At 43.0% G+C, this 25,658-nt stretch overlaps 1 long non-coding RNA gene across 5 annotated transcripts; it reads left to right on the top strand.

The window, feature by feature from the left end:
- The first annotated feature begins 262 nt into the window (after positions 1-262).
- Positions 263-25,658, top strand: Gm38456. 5 transcript variants are annotated; one of them, XR_875976.2, is made up of 3 exons: positions 263-626; positions 10,116-10,271; positions 25,271-25,658. It is a non-coding gene; the product is annotated as a predicted gene, 38456 (long non-coding RNA). The 5 variants fall into 5 exon arrangements; XR_384773.2 differs by lacking the exon at positions 25,271-25,658 and adding an exon at positions 20,862-21,819; XR_875975.1 differs by lacking the exon at positions 25,271-25,658 and adding an exon at positions 14,614-17,972.

Here is a 25,658-nt window from a genome sequence, read left to right as displayed (position 1 = left end):
AATTCCAACATATCTACCACTTCCTCCAGGGAGCCTCCTCTGCTACTGAATGCCACTGCCTCTGTTCTGCTTCATAAAGTGGAACCACCCTTGTACATATACAAATACACTCTGAAACCTGCAGGCTTGCAAAGTGTTAGAGCCAGAAGAAAAGTTGGAATTATCGAAGTTCTTCACTTCACCTTTAACTGCTTTCATTCAATTATTAACTTGAGGGGGGAGGGCAGGCTGGTGGACTGTGTGTGTGGGGGTGTCACTGAGTTACATCAGGTAAGCAGAGAAGGTTTTAAATGATGCTCTGAATATGAGAAGGCACTGATCATCACAAACATTCAGAGACAAAGAGAGGGACAAGACTGGCAGACACTCAATGGTGAGCAAGAACAGGGAAAAGGAAAGACCTCCCAAAGGCCAGAGGAGTGAAAGAAAGTCTGAAGGCACAGGAGCCCGAGCCCGACAATGAGAAGGAATGGAATGCCTGAGATCAGTGGGAAGCGCTTAGATGATAAGAAACACGGAAGTAAATGGTCTAATTTATGGTCTAAAAAAAACCCTCTGGATATCTTTGGGAAAGTGAATATGAGAAGCTGAGCAGGCAAGCTGCAAACAGATGAACAGACCTCTAGGTGAGAGTTAATGGGCCTATTTTGAGTTGTTGCAATGGGTTGTGGAGAACTAGACCTTTTAAGGCTAATTTGGAAGTTGGTCACGGAACACTTATTTCTCAATGGGAAAAGGAGACTGAGAAAGACCTGGGGGCAAAACTTTCAACTGGGGAACTGGATGGGAGGAATAGACTTCTGGAGGGAATATAAAAACCTTGTTTGGACTGTAATAGGTTTTATATAGTCACTGGACTATCGAGTATTGATTTGGGGTAGGATGCAAGCTAGTGTCATTTGGGAAGAGGGAACTTGAATTGAGAAAATACCCCCAGTAGATTGGCCAGTGGGCAAGTCTTGGGCACTGATTGGTGTGAAAGGGCCTAGATTATTGTGGGAGGTGGCAGTCCTGGGCTGGTGGTCCTGGCAGCTATAACAATGTAGACTGAATGAGTCATGGGGACCAAACTCATAAGCAGCATTGCTCCCTGGCCTCTGCTTCAGTTTCTGCCGAGAGGTTCCTGCCTGGAGTTCCCTGGATGATGGAGTGTAAGATAAAATAAACACCCTCCTTCCCATGTTGCTTTTGGGAATAACATTTTAAAACAGCAAAAGAACCAAACAAAGATCAGGTTCTCTGGTATTTACAGAGGTATTACCTTGTCAACTGAAGTAGATCGGCATTTCTGAAAGCAAGGGACTTCCATGTCTTTATTTCTTGTCTTCCTCCTGGGGCTCTGGGTAAGTAGGGAGTAATTCTACAGTTCCATGCTTTCACATTAGACATGATATGGTGTTAAGAGGGCTATACTGGCTTGCAGAACAGAATGGCTTAAACTTCAGAAATGCTAAAGCTTAGAGTAGCCCAGAATTTATTCATGTCAGCAACCTTTAGACACAGTATTTGGCAAATGCTACAAATTGGAGACCTTTTCTTCAGAGAGCTAGGCTACCAGCATGTCATACAGTAAGATACAGACTCACTAATCAAATGTCCCCAGGGAAAGGAAGATGGCATTCTATGTGTTCTTCCAGCTCTACAAACATTTTCCCAATGAACTATCCCAATATCATCTTCCCAATGAACTATGCTAATCATAGCTAGGTTAAAATAAATGCCTGATTTTCCTCATGTTCAAATAGTTAAATCTATCTATCTATCTATCTATCTATCTATAAATAAATATTATCTCTATTCATCTAATCACCCACCCACCACCTCTTATTTTTCCAGCAACATTAAAAAACATCATTGAGAAGTAATGACAGATATTTACCCAGATATTTTTACCTCAAGATAAAGCCAAAGGTAGTGCTTCCATTTTTACTCAAGTGTGGTATATCACATTCTTTTTAAAGACGTGAGATAGCTACACCTATATATTATTAGAGCACTATTTACAATAGTCATGTTGTAGAATCACCCTAGGAGTCCATCAAGGGAAAGTGAATAGATAAAGAAATTATAGTAGCTATATACACACATAAAGGCATTGTATTTAGTAATAAAGAAGAAAATCATGTAGTTTGCAGGAAAAATTGAAGGACATTGAATGAAATAAACCAGACTTCGAAAGGCAAATACCACACATTTTCTCCTACATGCAGAATCTAGATAAAAAGCAAAACACAATGAAAGTAGACATGGACTGCTTGAGAAGAGGGAGGTACAGTTGGATAAGGAAGTAAACATGATCAGTGTACAACCTATACTTGTGTAAAGGAAAGGCAGTCTGGTGATGGGTCCAACTTGGGATCTATCTCATGGTGGGTGGGGAGCATCAAGGCCTGACACTATTACTGATGCTATGATGTGCTTGCATGGCTGTCCTTTGAGGCCCTACCAGCAGCTGACTGAGACAGATGCAAATACTTACACCCAACCATTGAAGTGAAGTTGGGGACACCTATGGTTGAATTAGGGGAAGGATTGAAGGAACTGAAGGGGAGTGGGACCCCATAGGAAGACCAGCAGTCTCAACTAACCCAGACCTCTTGGAGGTCTCAGAGACTGAGCCACCTGGTCCAAGGCCACTGGCACATATATAGTAGTAGTACTGTCTGGTCTGGCCTCAGTGGGGGAAGATGTGCCTAATCCTTGAGAGAGTTGAGGCTCCTGAGAGCAGGGATGGGGGAGCACTTTCTCGGAGGCAAGGGGGAGGAGGAATGGGATGAGGAACTGCAGGAGGAGGGGACAATTGCTGAATGTAAATAAATATAATAAATATAATAGTCTTTTAAATAAATATAATAGTCTTTTAAAAAGTCATAATGAACTACATTATCTTCTATAATTAGTATATTTATCCTAACAAAAAAATGGAAAATGAAATAAAACATTTTGAAGCTAGGGAGGTGGTTTAGTGTTTAAAGATGCTTGCTGATCTTGCAGAGGACCCGAATTCAGTTCCCAGAACCTATGTCAGTAAGATCTCAACCACCTGTCTTTGGCCTCTGAAGCCACCTATGCACACGTATACACACAATAAACATATGCACAATTTTAAACAGCCTTTAAAAGATCCATTTATTCTAGAAGAAAAAACAGTGAACCTCTGATGTGTTAGCTGCCATTATCTGCATTGCAGCTTAGGGTTGATAGATTGTAAGCTTTTTCAAGGGGAGCCAGAAATCTGAATTTTTATGAGAAAATTCTCAGCTGCTAAATGTTGACTTAAATTTTTAAAAACTCACAATGGTCCAAACAAAACACTCACACTGCCTTCTCTGGGCTGAAAAACCACCAGTGTTTGACTTTATTTGAAAATTTCATACATGACCATCCATCCATCTTGGGGAAAAATGAGAAAATAACTTCCCTGCCAATCCTGGAATATGAGCTGTATTACATTTATTTGCTCACAAAATATTTTTAGGTGAAAATGCTATTCTATAGAATGAGGGACAAAGAGAATGCCAGTTGTGTTTTTTTCACATGACTGTGGACTCCTATAAGGCAAGGACTTTGCATCTTGGTGTCCTTGTAGTATGTAATGCAAAGAGCATCAAACAGGCACTTGTTTTGGAAGGAACCCTAGAGACATCCTGTCCAGTCTTCTGAGAAATTGATGCTTAAAGAGAAGCCACTTGTCACTGTTCTCCGTAGTGAACTATTCAAGAGCTGGGAATAGAACCCATATCTCTGAATGATGGCTTTCATTAATGAAAAGAATCATGATGTTCAGGGAATATTTGCTGAATTAATAAGTACACATTAATGCATCAAGAAACAGTAAAATGGATGATTGTATGAAGAAGTGAACACAACTGGACATTGCATCTTGGCTTGTGGTGAATATTTTAAAGAATCAACTAAGTTGGCATATTTCCCCTCATTTGTGGAAATGATAAAGTCAGTCCCATAGAAGAATGAAGTGTATTAATGGCCAAGAGAGACTGGAAAAGGTAGGGCACAGATGAACAGACAGACGGTGGGTAAACAGTTCTAGCTTTCTGAAACAGATCTGGGTAACTGTTATAGAAATCTATGATGTGTTTCAAAATAAGTGGAAGAGTATAAAAGTTACCTATAAGTAAAATAATTGATGTTTGATGCGATAAAACAGCTTTGATTGCCTTGATTAGACCATTATACATTATATACATATATCACATTATTATACTGTGTACCTAAAGATATACAAATGTTATGTCTCAACTTTAGAAGAATGTTAAAAAAAATCATGTGAGTTTTGAGCTAGATCTAGTTTTTCAGCCAGCTACTAGGATTCCCTAGGTAAGTTCCTTCTAGTCCTGGACTTTCTTATGAAACACCTTATCTTTTTCTTTTCAAAAATATTTATGTATTTTATTTGTATGAGTGTTTTGCCTGAATGTATGTATGTGCACAACATGTGTGCTTGGTGCCTGTGGAAGTCACAAGAGGGTTTTGGATCCTCTGGCACTGAAGTAAAGATGACTGTGAACCACCATGTGGGGCCTGGGACCCAAATTCAGGGTCTCTGGAAGAGCAGTCAATACTCTTAATCACTGTGCCATCTCTCTAGTCCCAACATCGTGTTTCTTAATGATATGTTAAACTAACATAAAGAAACAGCATTGGTGAACACTACCATATGTGATGTAGTAGGCTTGCTATAATGCACAAGTAGTTTAGAAATAATGCTTATAATAGTTCTATGAAGTCTACACTGTTTTATGAACTCTAATTCAAAATGAAGAAACTGAGGCATGAAACAAGCATGGTGGTATATGTCTTTAATTCCAGCCATGTAGAGGCAGAGACACACAGATATCTGTCAGTTCAAGGCCAGCCTGGTCTACATAGTGAGTTCAGGATAGCCAGGGCTCATAGAGAAACTCTGCTTCAAAAAAATAAATAAAAAGCATAATAAAACAAACAAAAAGGATAAAGAAAGGAAGGAAAGAAGGAGGGAAGGAAGAAAGGGAGGAAGGAAGGAAGAAGGAAAGATCGAAGGAAGGGAAGAAAGAAAGAAAAAGAAAGAAAGAAAGAAAGAAAGAAAGAAAGAAAGAAAAAAGGAAGGAAGAAAGAAAGAAAGGAAGGAAGGAAGAAAGAAAGGCAGGCTATGTCTCAAAGGGCTAACTGAGGTGCTTGCTTAACATATCACAGCAAACACTAGTGCCAGGTTCTCAGAATCACAATTACATGTACCTGTTACAGGGTCATCCTTGTTGATACTCCACCCCTACCCTAAACCTCTCCAGTCCTTGAACTTCCCTTCCCTTCTCTTCCCCAAGCTTTTCTGATTCCTACATAATTCAGCCATTTTGGTTACTTGGTCTCTTGGTTTCTTGGTGCTCTTGGTCTCCTTACCCACCCTGTGCCTCATGGTCTATAGCTTCTCTCTTAGCTCCTTCTCTTTCTCTCTAGCTCTTCCTGCCTCTCTGTCCTCTCAAGACACAGTTCAGGCTGCTGGCCTGGTTTAGTCTAGACCCTTCCAGATACCTCTGGCTGTTCTCTCCCTCCTATGTACAATAAACTGTCTCCTCAAACATAGTATGATGTATGTTATGTCTTCATTTTTCATTCAGAAAGAAAATGAAAAAAATTGAGACACAATAGTGTAAGGCCAACTTGTAAATAATGAATGGAATTTGAGTGATTTGAATGCAGGCATTTTACAATGGAACTATAAATATATAGAAAGTACTATGAAAAATAAAAGCATGGTACAAATCTGTCATATGAAAATCCTGAGATTCTGGATTTGGCAATTTCTCATATTCTTTGAAAGAATGATACTTTGTGTTTATTAGACATTTTTCAATACTGTTCAATATAGAATTGACATTAGTATTGGCTTGTGGCTTAGATCGAATGATGTCTGAGGAACTAATTCAGAAATTGAGTTTCTAGTCCAGTAACTTCCTTGTGTAGCTTCTAGCAGATTCTGTCAGCCCTCCATATAGACCAAGGGCTTGATCGCACCTAAAGTTCTCTCAACTCTCATATTTTAGTGTTTTGTGGAGAAGTTATGAAGTGACAGACATGCAGCAGGATTCTTTTTTTTTATTATAATGATAGCAACCAATGCACCGCAAACTAGTCTAAAGTACAGGGGATTTAGAGACCTAGTCAAAGAGACATTGAAAAGTGTTGCTATAGGTTGGCGAATATCCATGGCTAGGATACTTTCCTTCTCTCTGCTATCCTTGTATATTGATGAGATAATTGTCAACATAGCCTGCATGTTACTAACCATGCAAATCTACTGCAGAAAAAGAGTCAAATTTTCTGAAAGCAGAAAAGTCCTCAGGAAAAGCTGGACCCATTCAACTTTGGTTGCCTGTTTGCCCCGAAGCATTTCTTTGTGGCCAAGGCTACATGGTGCAATGATAGCACATATGCTTGTTTCCTTCCTTGTGGGGGTGTACTGGCTAGTTTTGTGTCAACTTGACACAGCTGGAGTTGCCACAGAGAAAGGAGCTTCAGTTGAGGAAATGCCTCCATGAGATCAACTGTAAGGCATTTTCTCAATTAGTGATCAAGGGGGAAAGGCCCCTTGTGGGTGGGACCATCTCTGAGCTGGTAGTCTTGGTTCTTTAAGAAAGCAGGCAGAGTAAGCCAGGGGAAGCAAGGCAGTAAGGAACATCCCTCCATAGCCTCTGCATCAGCTCCTGTTTTCTGACCTGCTTGAGTTCCAGTCCTGACTTCCTTGGTGATGAACAGCAGTATGGAAGTGTAAGCTGGATAAATCCTTTCCTCCCCAATTTGCTTCTTGGTCATGATGCTTGTGCAGGAATAGAAACCCTGACTAAGACAGGGGGTGAAAGTCTGTCTTCAACAAAATAAAGGGAGTAGGCTTTCCAAAGAATAACAGTTTCCTTGTAGCAAGAAAGGAGTGGTTATGGAGCAAGCAGAAGTGATGGATGCTGAGCCCAATTGGCTCTACCTTCCCATGACAAGAAAGATACATAATGGGTGTCATAGACCCAAATTTTCAGCTCAGAAACACAAGCTGGGATGTTGATTATTAGGATAAATTAAACTATTTGTGTGTATGTTTTGGGGGAATTTTTGTTCCACAGTCAGAAATATTTGAGCATAAATGGTGAAACTGTTGAATGTCATGGAATTGTTCTTATACTTTATAAGAAGTGATGCTATCACTTCACCTCAAAGGAGGAAGGAAAGAAATACTTAGGCCTTAAGAAAGGATTACGGGAGTTATATGCATTTATAAACAACCAACAAATGAACCATGTGATTAATTCCTGTGGTGGTTTGAATATGCTACTATATGTGGAAAGTGTGGCCTTGTTGGAATAGGTGTGACCTTGGGAGACATGTATCACTGTGGGTGGGTGTTGAGGGGTCCTGATGCTCAAGCTTCACCCCCCGTGTAAGATAGTTTTTCCTTGCTACCTTCAGGTTGAGATGTAGAACTCTCAGCTCCTTCTCTAGTACCATGTCTGCTTGGATGCTACCATGCTCCCTGACACGATGATAATGGACTGAACCTCTGAAATTGTAAGCCAGCCCTAAATAAATGTTTTCTTTATAAGAGTTACCTTGGACATGGTGTCTCCTCATGGCAAATGAAACCCTAACTAACACAGAAGTTGGTGCTAGGAACAGGGATATTGCTGTGATAGGCCTAACCATGTTTTTGTTTGAAGCAATGTGGATTTGGGACTTTGAATTTGGGAAGTAGTGGAATGCTTTAAGTGGGACTTAATGGTTCAGTCTGGTAGGAATATGAAAGACATTGGTGCTGAGAGTGATTTGAACTGTGGAGGCCTGCTGGCTCAAAAGGTTTCAGAGGACAATTTTAGTATGTGGCCTAGAGACTGTTCTTGTGATATTTTGGTGAAGAATGTGGTTACTTTTTGCCCTTGTCTGAAGAGTCTGCCTGAAGTTAATGTGAAGAGATTCAAAGTAATTGAATTGACAGAGAAAGTCTCAAAAAAGCCCAGCATAGATTTTTTTCCCTTTGGTTTACTCTTATGAGGAGAGTTTTGATCAAACATAGCAAGCTTAAAAAGCAAAAATACAAAATGTATGGTTCAAGTATTAAAAGGACACCAGGACATGCAATGGAGCTAAATCCTGTGTTCAAGAACATTAAATGGAATTAAGGGAGTGGTGACCTAGGACAAGATCCTATCCAAGTTTATCATTTATGTATTTACAATTGAACAAGGGATTGTTATCTCAAGTTAGTCATCATTATTATCAGGTTATTGTTTTCATTTGGACTTTTAATCTGAACTGAACTACAATATAAAAATGAAGAGCACACCTGTGATCCAGATCTTGAGGTTGGAAGACACAGGCTTTGATCTGGATTTTGAGGCATAGGTTCAGGTATGGTAGGACTCATCTTTAATGCCAAGAGACAGAGACAAGCAGATCTCTGAGTTCAAGGCCAGCCTGAGACAGAGCAAGTTCCAAGTAGAGAAAAGTTTAGGTCCAGGTGTGGTGGACCACACCTTTAATTCCAGCATCCATGAGACAGAGAGGCATGTAGATCTCTGAGTGCAAGGTCAATTTATAGAGCAAATTCTAGGACAGCCAAGCTTAGGAAGTGAAAAATATAATAAAATAAGGGGCCATCTTCCAGCCCTAGCAAATAGCAGAACTTGGCAACTTTGGCACATAGCTCTGCTTTTGAGTCGAGAGTAGAGGGGTTACTGGGACAATTGATGCTGGTTAGCTGGAGCTGCTGAGAAACTAGCAGTGATTAAGAAGAGACCATCATCACTGAGGTGGAATCTTCTGGAAAGTGTTTTCTGAGAGCACAAATTGTGTTTTAGATATAGAAGCCAGACTTAGTTATATATGAGAGTCAATCAGGTGGTACTGGTTTTGAAGGTATGAAGGGCTCATGGAAAACAACTGAGGTTTGGCCACTGTGAGAGGTCAGGGAAGGCAACCTTTGAAGATACAGTCTCAGATGCAATAGAAGAAGGCCCAGGACTGAAGGGGTCATACAAAGAAATTGAGACTTGGCACCATGAAGAAAGCCTAGGAGAAGCTATTGGTGAAGCTTGGTTCTAGCAGAATAACCCAGTGTATTGAAGATGCCAGTACATGGGATGACCATTAAGAAAAGCAGCAGCTGTGGAGTGGAGTCAACTAGAGCCTAAAATGCTACAGAAGGCCGAGCTGGAAAAGTGACCCAAGCCTTTTGGAGGAACCCAGAAGACTGAGTGTGGATTCCAGGTATTAAAACAAGAAGCTGTAAATTTGAAGTTGTCTTGGATGCCACAAGGTGTTGGGGGTCCAGAGTCATGGGATACCTGCCTTGGAAAACTGCAGAAATCTGTAGAGCCAGTCCAAGAGGAAGAAGTTTGTTGCAGTTATCAATGCTGAAAGGAGTGAGACATCAGACATGGGGATCTAGAGTTTGGAATTTGCCAAGCTGCTCTTTGGTCTTGCTTTGGCCAAGTATTTCCTCACTATGACATTTTGGAGTGGGAATGTATATCCAGTGCCAGGATATGTTAGAAGTATGGTATCTGTTTTTTTATTTTGATTTTTATAGAGGGTTACAGTTAAATGGTTATATGAATCTCAGAAGAGACTTTCAACTTTGGACTTTTAACATTGTTGAGACTGCTATAGACTATGGGGACTTTTGAAGTTGGGATAAATGTATTTTTCATTATGCCAGTCTTTCATTATTGGTGTGGCCTGAAAGACTCATATGTTTGTACACGCTTATAGGAACCAAAGAGTGGAATGTGGTAGTTTGAATATCCTTGGCCCATGGGAAGTGTGGCCTTTTTGGATGAAGTACATCACTGTGGGATGAGCTTTGAGGGCAAATAGTACTCAAGCCATTCCCCCTGTGGAAGAGAGTCTTTTCCTTGCTACCTTCAGGCCAAGATGGAGAACTCTTAGCTCCTCCAGTACCATGTTTGCCTGGATGATAAGTGTGAACCTCTGGAACTGTAAGCCAGTCCTAACTAAATGTTTTCTTTATAAGAGTTGGCTTGATCATAAAGATAACGTTTCTGGTTACTCAGAGTTATCTCATTTGTGCTGTGGCAGGTGACCAGGTTCTTTGCCTCTTTTATCCAACACAGGTAGTCACTTGTGGTGATGCGACACCAGAGAAAAGGAACAGGAGGCAGAAGACAGGAACCATTCACTGGCAAGTTGTGATATGGGGTTTCTCCCAGGCTACGACTCTAGTGAGATTAAAAGATAGAAAAGAGCATTCCCATTCAAAAGCATTTAAGGTATGTAAGCCCACAGGTTATTCATTAGAACTGTGAGAATTTTGGTCTTTTCCTACCCGATGCTTTGTCTTTCCAGATGAAGAAGATGAAGCCCAGAAAGGATGAATGATATGGGCTATGTGCCTCATAGGAGGAGCTGAACCCAAACACAAAGTTCCTTACTTTCCAAATGTCCACCAACTATGTTGCAAGCAGCCTTTCATTTTGTACTCCAAGGCACTGATAACAATTTTGAGTTATAGAAGCTCTACCTACTATGAAATTGAATTAAATTTAATCTTTACTGGAAATATAGGGGTAGGAGGTATGGCTGTTTCAATATTCTAGACCAGCGGTTCTCAACCTCTGGGTTGTGGGGGTTGCAAGGATGGCATATCAGATATCGTGCATCTCAGATATTTACACTAAGATTCATAACAGTAGCAAATTTACAATTACGAAGTAGCAGCAACATTATTTTATGGTTGAGGGTCACTACAACATGAGGAACTGTATTAAAAGATCTCAGCATTAGGAAGGTTGAGAACTGTTGCTCTAGACCTAAATACTCTTTAATCTTCATTTCTCCAAGATAAAAGCAGGAATGGCACGTGCTTTCCCTACTTTCGAGAACCAAACCATAACTTATGAGTCGCTGACAGGGTTGAAGAGATAGATGTAAATTCTGTTTCCTCTCCTTCACACACTGCTGTTTGACCAAAACTAAGGGAGTTGCTGAAGGAGTTGGCAACCTGAATTCTCCCCCAGGATCTAGGTTCTGATGGATAATTTTATACACAGTAGTCTTTCTTGGACTTTGATTTACTCAGTTTCAATTTAATTCATTCTTAAGGCTTTAGTCACCCTTAGGCCTCAGGGGTTCTTTAAAAGAATCTGCTTTGGGCGTCACAGTCAAGGAAGAAGAAAGAATTTTCTAGGTGGAAGGGCCCTGCATAAAGCCAGTGTATATCAGTGAATTAAGTGTCTTCCCATGAACACAATCAGGGGATCTTTTTTTTTTTTTTTAATTTTCTCTATGTCTTAAAAAAACTAATATGAGATTAACAGTCACTTATTACAAAAAAGGTAGATGTGTCTTGTTACATGCAGAGTTTTTAAAAGTTAGACTTTGTACTTAATGATGAAGAACAGTGTTCAGACAATCAATAGTCATTAAAAGTAGCTAAGGGGACACTGATGGAACTGAGATTTTCTTTTTTTGAGGTCATTTTGCTGTTATGACAGTGCAGGCTGAAACAGTGATCAGTATAATGTGTGGACTCATTTTCTTGTGACGGCCCTAGAGAGAACCATTTTGGTGTGATTACTAATAATATAATTTTGTGTTCACAAGGGTGTTTCTGCAATGACAATAGATTACTCAGTTGTCCTAAATGGAAATATTGTTTTGTCTGGATTCTTCATTTTATTATTTTGGTTTTTATTTTTTATCTTTACTTTACTTTTTGAGAAATGATGGTCCATAGAAGAGAAATGACTTCCCAATCCACTCAGAACCCGACCAGCTGCCAAAGTCCTTGTCTTTGTACCTGGGAAGGAAGGAGAGGGGACCATAGTGAGAGGATGGTTCCCTTCTCTTCTCCTCTCCTCTCCTCTCCTCTCCTCTCCTCTCCTCTCCTCTCCTCTCCTCTCCTCTCCTCTCCTCTCCTCTCCTCTCCTCTCCTCTCCTCTCCTCTCCTCTCCTCTCCTCTTCTCTTCTCTTCTCTTCTCTTCTCTTCTCTTCTCTCCCATGAAGTAATTCCTCAGCAGGAGCCAGTCCTCACCCCCATCCTTCTTGATTTCCTGGAAAGTTATCAGTAATGGCTTAGTGCCAGTGGCTATGACAGAGATGGGGTGTGAACATTACCGGAACCTAGAGAAGAAAGCATTTCGTGTTTTTTTTTTTTTCTGTAGTCAAGAGAACAAGCCCAGAGGGAGCCACACCATCTATTAATGTAATTAGGTCTTGTTTGCACTTCCTTAGCCAGGACCAGCGTTGACTTAACTCACTACCTTTGGAGGTAAATGATGGAGGTATCGTCATTAACCTTATCCAGCTGAGAAAACAAGTTCCTTTCAGATGATTGACTTGGTTTAGGCTCCCCACCTAAGCATCAGTAATGAGACTAAAGCTTAGTCTTACATTTCCTTGCTTAGCATCCCCTATATCTCTTATTTCCTGCAGTCTGCTTTGAGGCATTTCCAGTGCACAGTCCCCATAAGAAATGTCTTCTTGACATTCAAGCAACTACATTCTGATGTTAGAACCCACGGTAGATTTATCTTCCCTTGGCTCTGTGGATAGTGGTATTAGAATATAGTTCATGATCAACCAGAGACTATTCTACAAACACCACCACCATGTAATGAGTGTATGGATGAAGGATAGGGTATTTTATCAGGAGAGAAGACTTTTGCCTTTAAAATAGTTTCTGGGATGTGAAGAGTAAGAATGGGCTGTGCACAGCAGCTAACTGTGCAGTGCTTGCAAATCACTGACCTGTGACTTGCAGAATCCTATTTTAGAAAGATTTGTACTGTTAAACTGAAGTTCCTTATTTGGAACTCACAGCATCCCTGAGCAGTAAGAATCCATCTCTTGACAAGATATGTAGGTTCATCCATTATCATAGATGCAGAATGGATGCAGGGTCAGGAACCCCAGAGAAGGTCTCAAACTGTAGCTGACCCATGAGTAAAGCACTTTTCCAAAGGGGGAGGGTGTTCAATGTTCTTAAATGACAAATTTGTGATGGCATTAATTAGTGTGCCGAAACTTCTAAAGCCACTAACTAGATCTTCTTGTTTTTTTCTGTGAGTGCTGTGGTAACCTAGTGTGTGTATACAGAAGTGGGGCAGGCAACTTAGAAACCCTTTATCGATATGCTGTGCTATCATATGACAACCTTGGGCTCCACGGTGTAAATGAGGGGCTAGGTGCCTTCCAGCCTTCAAGAGATACAGGTTGCCCTTTCCCTGGAGTTTGCAGTCACTCTACATTTCAGAATACGGAACTGGTGAGATGGGACAAAGGTCGTGAGAATCTGAGGTGAGAGCATCCCAGCACATCATGTTATATGAAAGTGTCCTTCATGATGCTGCCCACTGGTGCACAAAACGTAATATTTTACAAAATATTTGCACAACCACTGTGTCTTTTGGTATGTTGGGCATTCAGATACGGGCCTTTAATGAAGTACTATGAAAAACTGCAAGGGGGTACCTGCAAATATTGGGAAGACAAAGCGAAAGGACCCACCCCTGTCCCCCATGAGGAGGAGAGAGAAACCTCCATGGAGTAGAGGCCACTCTGACGCGTAAGTGGATAAATCACGCACCGGAAGCACAAACCTAAGAGGATAGAGGCTGTGGAGGAATCAGGTCTTTTGGGTAATAAACGTCAAGTTTATCAAGTCGTGATGTCCAGGCTGTGAGCTAACTGGTTTCGAATACAGTGCAAAAAAAAAAAAAGACCCTAGGCCATTCGATACTCATTTTCCAGGAGAGGAAGTAGGCTCTAGAAGTCAGGACCTTTGCTAAAGTCACGCTTGTATGTAAGGTAACCCCAGGGCAGTCGGGAGCTCAGCATAGAAGCTGTTTTTTGCTACCCTGTGCTGCCTCCAGCAGGCCTGAGCCACCGCCTTCCTTGCGTGGGAGAGGCCTCCAAGCTGTTTTTCCTGAGCCAGTGGGGCTGGCTCTGGCAGAGAGTGGAAGTGGGTGGGGTGGGGGCTGTGAAGCAGAGGAGGGGCCTAACAACAAGGGCTACATTCAAGGCCTGCACTGGAGCCGATGGAGGAGAATGGAAAGCTACAGTCTCTTGGAGCCGTCCAGCCTTGGCAAGGCAGCAGGGGCCTTATAAGGAAATGTTGTTCCTTCTCAGCCAGTGGGACTGGGATAGAGCCCTAGGCTTTCAGGACAGAGCTGCCCTTGTGGCGGGAGGCTGGGGGTGCCACCCTCCAAAGCTCTCAATGGGCCACTTCTGCAGGCTCAGCATTCCCTCTCAGCCTGGGGAGCTGCAGCCCCTATTCCCCATACCCACCCACTCCTTAGTGCCCAGCGCTGATTGGAGGAAAGAGGAATAAAACAAACAAACAAAACAAAGACTTGGCAAGGTCCCTGGCCTCCTTGCTTTTTGACACTGAATTACCCAGAAAACGGATTGAAATCAAACTCTATCTTTTCCCTGATGGATGCACAAGTAAAGGGATCCCTCGTTGACCTGCTGGCCTCTCCAGCACCTTGTCTCTCTGTGAACACAAGAATTAGCACCTGGCTTAGTCTGGTGCAGAAGGGCAGGAGGCTGAGATGCGGCAGGATGGAGCCTTATGCCCCGAGTGAATCTACCTTTTTCCATCTCCCACAGGAAAGCAGGAGGCTTTGGAACCCACAGGAGAAGGTGATTTTCCTCAGCTGCCTCACCTGGGCCAGGCAGGCCGGTGGGCCTTCGAGAGTCAGAAGTGTATAGAGGAAAAACACAGACTCCCCAGACACAGAACTGACTCTTGTTGGGAAACAACAGTAAGCATTACTCAGCCCCTGGAAAGAGGCCTTTTCTGCAGCCAGGCAAGGGAAGCCCAAGAAGACCTCACTCAACTTGATATTGAACTTGCCAGGGGTGTTGAAGCAGAAAAGATGTTTAATGTGGCCTTTTGCTTTGATCGTTCAGACAGGCAGAGACCCATGAAATCCTGGAGCTAAGAGACTTTGAAATATCCCACTCTCTTCCTAATGCTCCGATTCCCTTCCCAGCCTCCTTATTAGGGCACCACAGCCAACAGCCAGCATGTGCGTCTGTGACCATGCTCTCTGGCCTTCAAGAAGACTGTCTAGTATCTAAAGATCACCCCTCTTCCCCTCACCCAGAGTGCCAGTCATTGTGTACAGAGCAAAGCTATGAGAAGCATACAGGAGACACACCGATAAGACTTCAAACCCTAGTGAAAACACAGGGTTTTGAAGTGGAAAAGTCCTCTTGACCACACTAAAGTCTTAGTCAGGGTTTCTGTTGCTGTTTTAAAACACCATTGACCAAAGTCAATTTGGGGAGAAAGGATTTACTTTATCTCATACTTCTAGATCAGAGTTTATCACTCAAGGAAGTCAGGGCAAGAACTTGAGGCAGGAACCTAGAGGCAGGAGCTAATCCTTGGAGGAATGCTGCTTGCTTCCCATAGTTTGTGAAACCTATATTCTTATAGACTTGGGACCACCAGCTCCAGGGTTACCACCACAGTGAGCTGGGCCCTTCCCACATTCATCATCAACCAAGAAAATGTCCCATAAGCTTGCCCACAGGATAATCTGATAGAAGCATTTTCTCTGTTGAGGTTCCCTCCATCTTCCCAAATTACTCTGGCTTGTGTCACGTTGACGTAAAAATTGCTGGCACACTAGATGTTCAGAAGAATCTGTGAGTATAGGTGCTATAGACAAGATTATGTTTGGGGTGAAACAAAAGGTAAGATTTCTAAAGTGTCCTTTTGAGAGAGTGGAAAGAGTGAATGTAGTTTCTAGAGGAAGAAACCAACTTGGGCAAGACTCAGTTGAAGGGAATTTTGGGCTCTGACGGTGCCTACGGGGAGATAGGCAGGTTAGATACAAGAGGGAAGGAAGGGCTTACAGTTGAAAAATAGGCAAGCAGGATATCTCAGGAGGCCTGAATGGCAGCGAAGAGACTCTGGAGATAACCGGGAGCCCCAGGAAGCTCTTGAGCACACAGAAGGTGTGACTGTAGTTCACTCTGGGTGTCATGCAGAAACTCAAGATAGCATCAGGGACACAGGAAGAACTGGGGCGTGGGGTGTGGACTTCTCTGTGTCTCAACAGTCAGGGCAGGCTCTGGACTCGAGACCTTCCTTTCTAGTTTTCCACTGAGAACCCAGGACTTGAAGCAAAGCTGGGTCTTTGAGGTATGTCTGAAGAGCTGGTTATACTTCTCTCAGGAGACGATGGGAACAATTTTGATTCATTTCTCTTTTTAATATGAGGCTCTTTATACGCAATTCACACAGTTCAGAAGGGGTACTGGAAACCCAGGCTGCTGTTCTGTGTATTCACAGGTATCCCCTCTACCCCCCATATTTGAAAGGGAAAGATACTATGATGCAGCCTCCTCTCAGAGAGCCTTTGGTAAAGTGTTTGCTGTCCACATGTCTACACTTGCCTCACTTCCTCTGATAGCAATGTTGCAGCCTACACTCCCACTCTGCTTGCACCGTGCTCTTCCCTCCCTCCCTACGGTATTTCCTGCATCCCTGTGATGATACCACGACACCTAGAAGACATCGGGCTGCTGCAGAGTGGTTCAGCCGTGTTGGAAAGGGAACAGGGATAACTTGCTCCAGGAGAAAGCAACAAAGTGTTCCAGATCTGTCTCACGGCCCAGCACTTTCGGCTCAACAGTGGGATTGTGGTCTTGAGTTTGGTTTCTACGTGTGGACAAAAGGATGCTCCGAACCTTGGTAGCAAGCATTGATTGCCGTCAGATTTTTTTCTCTGATGTTGAAGATTAACACCTTTGCACTATGGTTATGTTCACTATGGATTTGTAGGTGGCAATGAATCTAATTCTCTTTAAAGGCATTACGTGATTGTTTTATGGTGTAGTGCTGACATAATTGTAAAGAGAGAATCTCTATTGGTTATCATTAATATGATGATTGAGGTAAAGCAGTTTCTGGGGGGTATTCCTTTTCTTAATTTTTGTACCCCCCCATCTATGTTGTCAACTGGCTAGTCTCAGCCTCTCGCCCAAGGGAAAGTCTTTGATAGCTCTCCTCTGAACATTTTCATTTGGGTTGATTTCATGTAACTGTTAATTCATTATTCATGTACTTATCCAACTTAGTAATGGATAGTTTAAACCCTCAAAAAGTAGAAGGCCAATTCAGTGCATTCTCTTTCCTCTTTGCCCTTTTGTTTCCTTCCCAAAGACGTTTGCATTTCCTTTTGTTTGGTGTGTGGTTGTCTGGGATGTTTTCCTTCCTTATCCATCTTACACGGGGAGAAGCAGAGCTATTCACACGGACTTCTCTGGGGGCACTAGTTCTTACTCCTTTTTCTCCTCAGAGTGTAAAAGCCCTGCTTCTAAATGCCAGAAGGTGTCATCTAGTGCAGGCAAACCCAGAGAGACCCCTGACCTCTAGCCTGACCCCACTTGAAGATTACCTGAAGGCACTGAGCTCGCTGTTGGCTTTGACACTTAAATGCTGCTTTATGCAGTCTCTTAGAGGAATCTAAGCTCTCAGATTTTTGTGCCAATTCTGCAAGATCTTGGTGGGGCATACAGTTGTGTATCATGAGGAAGTCATAGTATTCTTTTTCATTATTTCTAGAGGCTCTCCTCTGTGCATGCTGGTTTCTGGGAAGGGCATCTAAGGCCCATTTGGTAAAGCAGTCTCTTCCAAACAGAAAAGGTACCTTCCATTTGTGAGCATCATGACCTTCAGTACTGGGTCATTGAACAATCCCCCCAAGACCAGCAGCCTGGAACTTCAAAGTTTAACCACTTCTTGCCCATAGTCCTGTGGGCTTCTCCAGAGATAGCAATAAGTCAGTATAAATCGAACTCTAACTATCTTGATAGTGGCAGATGTATGAAAGCCTGCATGGTGGGGAAAATATATGCAGATGCCCTGCTGGAGAAGAACTCAGGTTCGAACCTACTGAAATGCTAAGCAAAGTATGTAAAAGATAAAAATATAAAAAAAAAAGTTACCCATGTGTCTTTTGTCTTTAGTGGTATTTTTATTTTCTACCATCTCGTGCACAGACGATATATATATTTTATATGGTGCCATCATCATGCAAATGCTATTTAGCATTTTGTGTTTCTACTTAATATCATATACTCTTGCCATATTGCTCCAATCTTCATTTTATGGCTCTAGAAATGCCATTGTGATGATTCAGAGCAAGCCGTTTTCTGTCTTACCTATGGCTGGGATTTTTATGTCCCCAGCTGCTTAGCATTATGGAGCATTCTAAAAAGAACATCTTAGGATATATAGTTTTGTGCTTTTATTGATTTTTTCTCCTTAAGAATCATGGATTCAAGGAAGAAATGGACTCGGTCAAAGTCTGGGCTGCTTCTCGGGCTGGAGCGTTTCCTCTGGTCTAATGACAGTGGTGTCAGGAAGAGCTGTAAACCCTCATCCTGATCTTCTTGGCTCGGAGCACTCTGAGCCAGTGACTAGCATGTCACCTGGCAACTGAGCAGAAGAGCAGACATTTGCTAGGTCCTCAGGAAAGCTGTTCCTGCACAAGTTCTCTGCTGGTGACAGCAGAATGTACACGGGGTACGTGGGGATGTGCATACTCCCTACGTATGTCTATCTGGTTTGCATAGGTTATTTTACTTGTGACTGACACTTAAGAGTGGCTAAAACAAAATTGCTTGACAACGAGAGCAAGGCAGTGCCGGAATTGTGCTGTGGCTTTAGGGGTGAGGGCTGCCTGGAGTAGAAGGATATAAAGTCATTGTTCTCTTAGTGAGGGAACACTGTGGCCCTCATCAGTGACACCACACATGGGCACAGATTCTGGGACAGATGTATAATATATATAGCACAGATGCCATCAGAAGCCCTTGTAGATGTGATTAAACTTGACCAAACTCTACTGCCAAGCCTTATGAGAGCTTTGAATCTGTAACACACTAGCCACAAATACCCACAGGACATGTCACCATGACACATTTGCATGACACATCATGCATCCATTTGAGGACAAGGCCCAGTGTCTTCCTCTGCCATCATAAAAGTCCAATTGCTCCCAGACCTTTTGGAGTTTGGTAACTACTGAAACATTGAGATCACAAGAAGGATTCTCACAGACTGGACAGTATTTGCTATTGTTTTTCTCTCGCTCATCTTTCCAGCTCATTTGCCTGAACAAGAGGCAATTGACTTCTGTCTTCCTCACACTGACACCCCATAGTGAGGCCCCTTCTGTGCCCATAAAGTTGTTATGTGAAAGAAAGTCAGGTGGAAAGATGATTTATTTTCCAGACTTAATAACCTTGTCCTTATAGGTATATGGTAGGTGGGCAGGTTTTTTGGTTCTTTGCTTTTAGATAAAACAATATAAGTTGCTAAGGGGACATTTACATCCAGAGTTTCCAGGTAGCCTTCACATGTGCAGATGCTCAATGTGAATACTTATGTAGCATTAAAACCTATCTGTTGAAACTCAGTCTCCAAGATGAGGGCATTAGGAGCTGGTGACTTTGAGAGGCCCCATGATTTGTTCATGGTGTAGAGGTACTTACGGATGGGATTAGTGTCCCTGTGAAAGGGGCCCACGGAGCTTTCTCTCCTTTCTCCACTCATGGATGCAGCGAAAGCTGGCAACATCTTCCTGGAGAAAACCCACTTTGAGTAACCCTTACCAGAGACTCACTATTCTGGCTTTCTCTCCTTGAACTTCCAGTCTCCAGACCTGGGAGAAAGAGTCCGATGCTACCCTTAAGCCACAAGGCTGGTGTACGTTTGTTATTGCAATGCCATGGGTTAAGGTAATATTCCCTACCTTGGTTTAGAAGCAAAATAACTGAGCCTCGGAGAAGGGGAGAAGCTGTTTCCAGCCACATTGCTGGTTACAGATGGTGTGGCATCAGAAGCCAAACCTGAGCTGCATATCACACTGCCAGCGGCTCTGGGAACCTCATCAAACATTGTGCGTGGCATGCATTCGATAAATGCCCCATGCAGTAGACTGATGAAGCACTCTCTGTGCCTGGGTCAAAGAGTGCAGAATGAAGGATTTCTTCTTACCCCAGTACCTTACCCTTAATCAAAATCAGATGTGCTAGAAAAAAAATGTATATACACACAGTGGAGTATTCCCCACCCACCACAAGGAACATACTGCAACACCAGAGGCACTGAAAGGGTTAACACCCAGAACTTAAGACTCAAAGCCACAGTAGTCTATGATTGTACTCCCATGAAACGTTGATATGAGTAAATCCATGGCAAGGGAAAATAGGTGGATACTGATAGTCTTAGAAGAGGAAGAGATTGGCTGTGCTATAGACAAGGAAGGAAATAGTAACTATCTAGGGACTGGTGGATCTGTAACTGTGGTGGTTTGAATAGCAATGGACCCAATTGACTAATGTGATTGAATGCTTGGCCCATAGGGAGTGGCATTATTAGGAGGTGTGGCTTGGAGTAGGAGGGGCCTTGTTGAAGGAAGTATGTCACTGTAGAGGCAGGTCTTTGAGGTCTTACATGCTTAAGTTAAGCCTAGTTAAGCCTAGTGTCAGTCGCCTGCTGCCTGCGGATCAAGATGTTGAACTGTCACTTTCTTCTCTAGAACCACATCTGCCTGCATGCTGCCGTGCTTCTGCCATCATGATAATGGACTGAATCTCTGAATCTGTAAGCTAGCTCCAACTATGTTTTCCTTTACAAGAGTTGCTGTGGTCATAGTGTCTCTTCACAGCAATGGAAACCCTAAGACAGCAACATAGTGATGTACTGAATGTACATCTTTGTGTATCTTACAAAGATTAACTCTTATGTGGATTTCACCATAACCTAAAGCCCACAAAGAAACCCAGGAACTGAAAGTGAGAAATCAGAGCTGTGCTTTTCCTTTTTTCCACAGTGAGCCTCAGACATCCTTGCACGGCTGGAAGCCACTGAGCTCTGATACATACAGTTCCTGATTCCCACTTACAGCTGTATGGGCTCTGGAAGGTTTCTGCCTCTTCCTGGATTTTGGTCACCCCATCTGTGAGAAGAGGACATTATCCAGACTGTACCCAAAGCTCATTCCAGAAAAATCTTCAGAAGATCCCGAGACCAGAAGCAAAAGATTATACTGGAAGAGGAAATGTTTTGTGGGATTCTGGGGGAACCTTCTCTGTCCAGCACACAGGGCCTGGGACTTTCAATATCCTGTCCCTAGGTCCCAGGGAATAGTCATAGAGAACTGTCTCAGCCCCTGACCAGGGGCCTGGGCTCCCTCCCACCCTGCATCAACAGCAGTGTAAACCCTCTGGTAATCCTGCTCCACACTGAGTCACTCAATCCCTCCCAAATGCCTTCCTGTGGTGACCCAGCAGGGAGATCAGCCCCAGACAGATCACAGAGACTTGGTTCAAAGCAGCGGTTTCAGCATTTAGGGAACTTTTCATTGGGAAGTGATCTGGGGACTCATCACATATATGGCAGTGTTGAAATGGGAAGAGTTCACCAAGGGCTCATTCTTTCACCCTGACCCACTTCCCACAAGTGGGATAGCCCAGGCACTTTGCTAGGTTTTACAGACACGTAGATATGTTCATGGAATTTATTTTCCACCCAGAAAGTCAACCTCAAACAGGCAGCAGTTAGAAATATAAAGTAAATAGACAGGCAGAGCAGTTGAAAGGCATAGCTGAGCTCACAGGGAGGGGGTTGGGGGAGCAGGTGAATAGTGAGGGGCAGGGTAGAGGGTCAGAGAAGGTGGCACTTAAGCTGGGTTCTCAGGGAAATATTAAATTTCAGTCTCTATAACTCATGTTTTTCTTTAAAATTTATTTTACACCTCACACCAGTCAGAATGGCTAAGATCAAAAATTCAGGTGACAGCAGATGCTGGCGAGGATGTGGAGAAAGAGGAACACTCCTCCATTGTTGGTAGGATTGCAAGCTTGTACAACCACTCTGGAAATCAGTCTGGCGGTTCCTCAGAAAATTGGACATAGTACTACCGGAGGATCCAGCAATACCTCTCCTGGGCATATATCCAGAAGATGCCCCAACTGGTAAGAAGGACACATGCTCCACTATGTTCATAGCAGCCTTATTTATAATAGCCAGAAGCTGGAAAGAACCCAGATGCCCCTCAACAGAGGAATGGATACAGAAAATGTGGTACATCTACACAATGGAGTACTACTCAGCTATTAAAAAGAATGAATTTATGAAATTCCTAGCCAAATGGATGGACCTGGAGGGCATCATCCTGAGTGAGGTAACCCAATCACAAAGGAACTCACACAATATGTACTCACTGATAAGTGGATATTAGCCCCAAACCTAGGATACCCAAGATATAAGATACAATTTGCTAAACACATGAAACTCAAGAAGAATGAAGACTGAAGTGTGGACACTATGCCCCTCCTTAGAATTGGGAACAAAACACCCATGGAAGGAGTTACAGAGACAAAGTTTGGAGCTGAGATGAAAGGATGGACCATGTAGAGACTGCCATATCCAGGGATCCACCCCATAATCAGCATCCAAACGCTGACACCATTGCATACACTAGCAAGATTTTATTGAAGGACCCAGATGTAGCTGTCTCTTGTGAGACTATGCCAGGGCCTAGCAAACACAGAAGTGGATGCTCACAGTCACCTAATGGATGGATCACAGGGCTCCCAATGGAGGAGCTAGAGAAAGTAGCCAAGGAGCTAAAGGGATCTGCAACCCTATGGGTGGAACAACATTATGAACTAACCAGTACCCCGGAGCTCTTGACTCTAGCTGCATATGTATCAAAAGATGGCCTAGTCGGCCATCACTGGAAAGAGAGGCCCATTGGACTTGCAAACTTTATATGCCCCAGTACAGGGGAACGCCAGGGCCAAAAAGGGGGAGTGGGTGGGTAGGGGAGTGGGGGTGGGTGGGTATGGGGGACTTTTGGTATAGCATTGGAAATGTAAATGAGCTAAATACCTAATAAAAAATGGAAAAAAATTATTTTACTTTTATTTATTTATTTATTTTATTGTGTGTATATCTGTCATTGATGTTTTAAAATTCCCTGGGAATCCGTTCTGACACCTCTTAAAGGCATCAGCACTTGAAGTCCTTGCCTAAGATGATCCAGTGTCCTGTCGTCTACTTGTGGACTCTCCTGATGGTCTCTGTTCTAGTTCTTCCTGGTTGTCCCTGAGCAGTCAGGCTGTCAAGGGCAAAGGCCTTTCAAAGCTACGTTCTGCTGGCTGAATCGCTATTTTTCCTCTGGCCATGTTCTTTCTGGATTCTCTTCACAGGAGGGCGAAGCGCACATCTGGCTTCGGTGTCTGCAGGGCTAAGTCAGAGTCTGGTCATGCTCTTTCAGGAGGAAATGTGTGCAGGCCTGTGATCTGTGAAGCCAGTGTACACCACATGACTGAGCTCACTTGGCCTGTGCCAGTGGGGCATCACAGTCTACTGGACCAAGTCCTCAGGGAACAGACCTGAAGGACAGAAACACTGCTGAGATGGGATTTCTTATCAAAACCTTTCCCTACCTGCTTCTTATCCAGCCCTCTCTTGTAATAGGAAGCAGATTTGATTCAGAATTTGGTCGGAAGCGTAGGAAGTACTCAGAGGCAAGGGGGTCCTCATGCAGCCAATGAAGGAAGAGCCCTCTTCCCCTCTAGACTTGCACTCTTCATTGAAATAGCTCGTGTTGGCATGTACAAGTGTCTTACTTGTATCGTTTCCGAATGATCTTCCAGGCAAAAATGAATACTTTCTTATGTGGCTTTATATGCCAGGTCATCTAAGAACATACGAAATCCCTCTCAGAAGGCGATTGTTTGAGCACATGGAAAAGATGAGCTCGCATATTGACTCCCGTCTGATTACATTTCTCACTCTGGGTTAAACCCTGTCATTTCACATGAGGCATGCTTGCCATATTCTTAGGATATGGTTCCCCACAAGGGGAAGCAGCACTGGACATCAACTTATTAACTTAGCTAATAAACACACTACAGATTCCTAAAGTACGCTGGACAGCAAGGGCTTGCAGTTCTAAATTCCCCGAGGAAGAAGACTGCCCACTAAGTAGAACTTTGCATAGAAAGGAGTGTAAGCTCTAATGGAGCCCACTCAATCCTGCAGAAAGATGACCAGGAGGAAGGCGTGGGAAGTCCTAGCTATGAGGGACACCCTTCCATGTGTGGTATGACTTCATATGAACATGGAAAATACTCTGCTGCTCCCGGAGGTAGTTCACATTGGAGGAACCCAGGTCATGGCTGCCACTCGAGTTCTGTGCAGCTGGTAAGAAAACAAGTTACCGGGTTCCATCAGCTGTGAGTGGGGAGCCCACGTGTGCCCTCTCTCTTCTGATTTCTAATTGCTAAGCAGTGTTTCCCCAAACCTCAGTTCTGTAAACACCGCTTTGGAGATCCTTGCCGAGGCTGCATAGCACCTGTACTGTAATTGACTTAATATTCTCTAACTCAATTTGCATTATAATTTAGTTTCACCAGTAGAATAATATCTTGGAAATCACAGTTTTGATGTGATAATTATCTTTTTTTCTAATATACTCTAAAATAGATCTATAATTATTCCAATAAAAATGTTTGCCCATTTACCATCCCAAATACTAGCATCACGTAAGAGAAGTGCACGTCTCAGGCAAGATCATGACTAAGCACAGTGCCCTGGCTGGTCTTTGTTCTGAGTTTGCATTTTGTCCTTTTCCTCCTTCCAATTAGTTCTTTTACCTTTTGTTCTGGAAGGCTCCCAACCTTATTCCTACCTCAGGGTCTTGGTCACACCTCTGCTAGGAATGTCTCCTGTCCAGCGTCCCATGGCCAGTTTCCCGGCCACTGAGATCTGAGCTCAGATAGAAGAAGGAGCTCAGTCTTAGATTCGTTTGTTGTTCCTACCCCTCTCCGTCCCAACCCTTCCAGGCACCCCTCTCTCAGCACCTCTAAGGACTTCACAAGACCCAACAGGTGTGTTTCTAGGATTCATTTATAATTTCTCTACCCCGAATAAAATGTAAATTTCAAGCTGAATGTGATGACTCACGCCCTGCAACCTGAGCCATATAGTGAGTCCTGTGTGTGTGTTAAAAAAGACCAAATCCACTACAGCAACCCAAAAGGTTAAAAAAGCAGGATGCTCAGTTATGTTGTTTGTGTTACTATCCCCAGAACTCAGCAATGAGTCACCTGACATCTGTCAATACCACTTGATAGATGAGCTAAAATCTAAAAAAATTATGACTAAAAAAATATTAAAAGTAAGTTTATCAGTTATATTAAGGCTTCATATGCATTGCTTCTATTGTAGACAGAGAAGCAACTTGAACTTGGATCTTTTGAGACTGGACCAAGTGAGCAGGAAGTAGCAACCACTTTGGACTCATTGATAACACATATGCGTATCAGAGGATGGGAAATAAATCCAACCAAAATTCAAGGACCATCTACCTCAGTGAAATTCTTAGGAGTCCAGTGGTGTGCGGCATGTAGAGATATTCCTTCTAAGGTGAAAGATAAGTTATTGCACCTGGCCCCTCCTACAACCAAGAAAGAAGCAAGCAAGCCAGTAAAGAACATCCCTCCATGGCTTCTGCATCAGCTCCTGCTTTCTGACCTGCTTGAGTTCCAGTCCTGACTTCCTTTGGTGATGAACAGCAGTATGGAAGTGTAAGCCGAATAAACCCTTTCCTCCCCAA

This window comes from Mus musculus, chromosome 16, assembly GCF_000001635.26.
Source record: "Mus musculus strain C57BL/6J chromosome 16, GRCm38.p6 C57BL/6J".
Classification (NCBI taxonomy): domain Eukaryota; kingdom Metazoa; phylum Chordata; class Mammalia; order Rodentia; family Muridae; genus Mus; species Mus musculus.
This window is presented reverse-complemented; position numbering and strand designations above follow the sequence as displayed.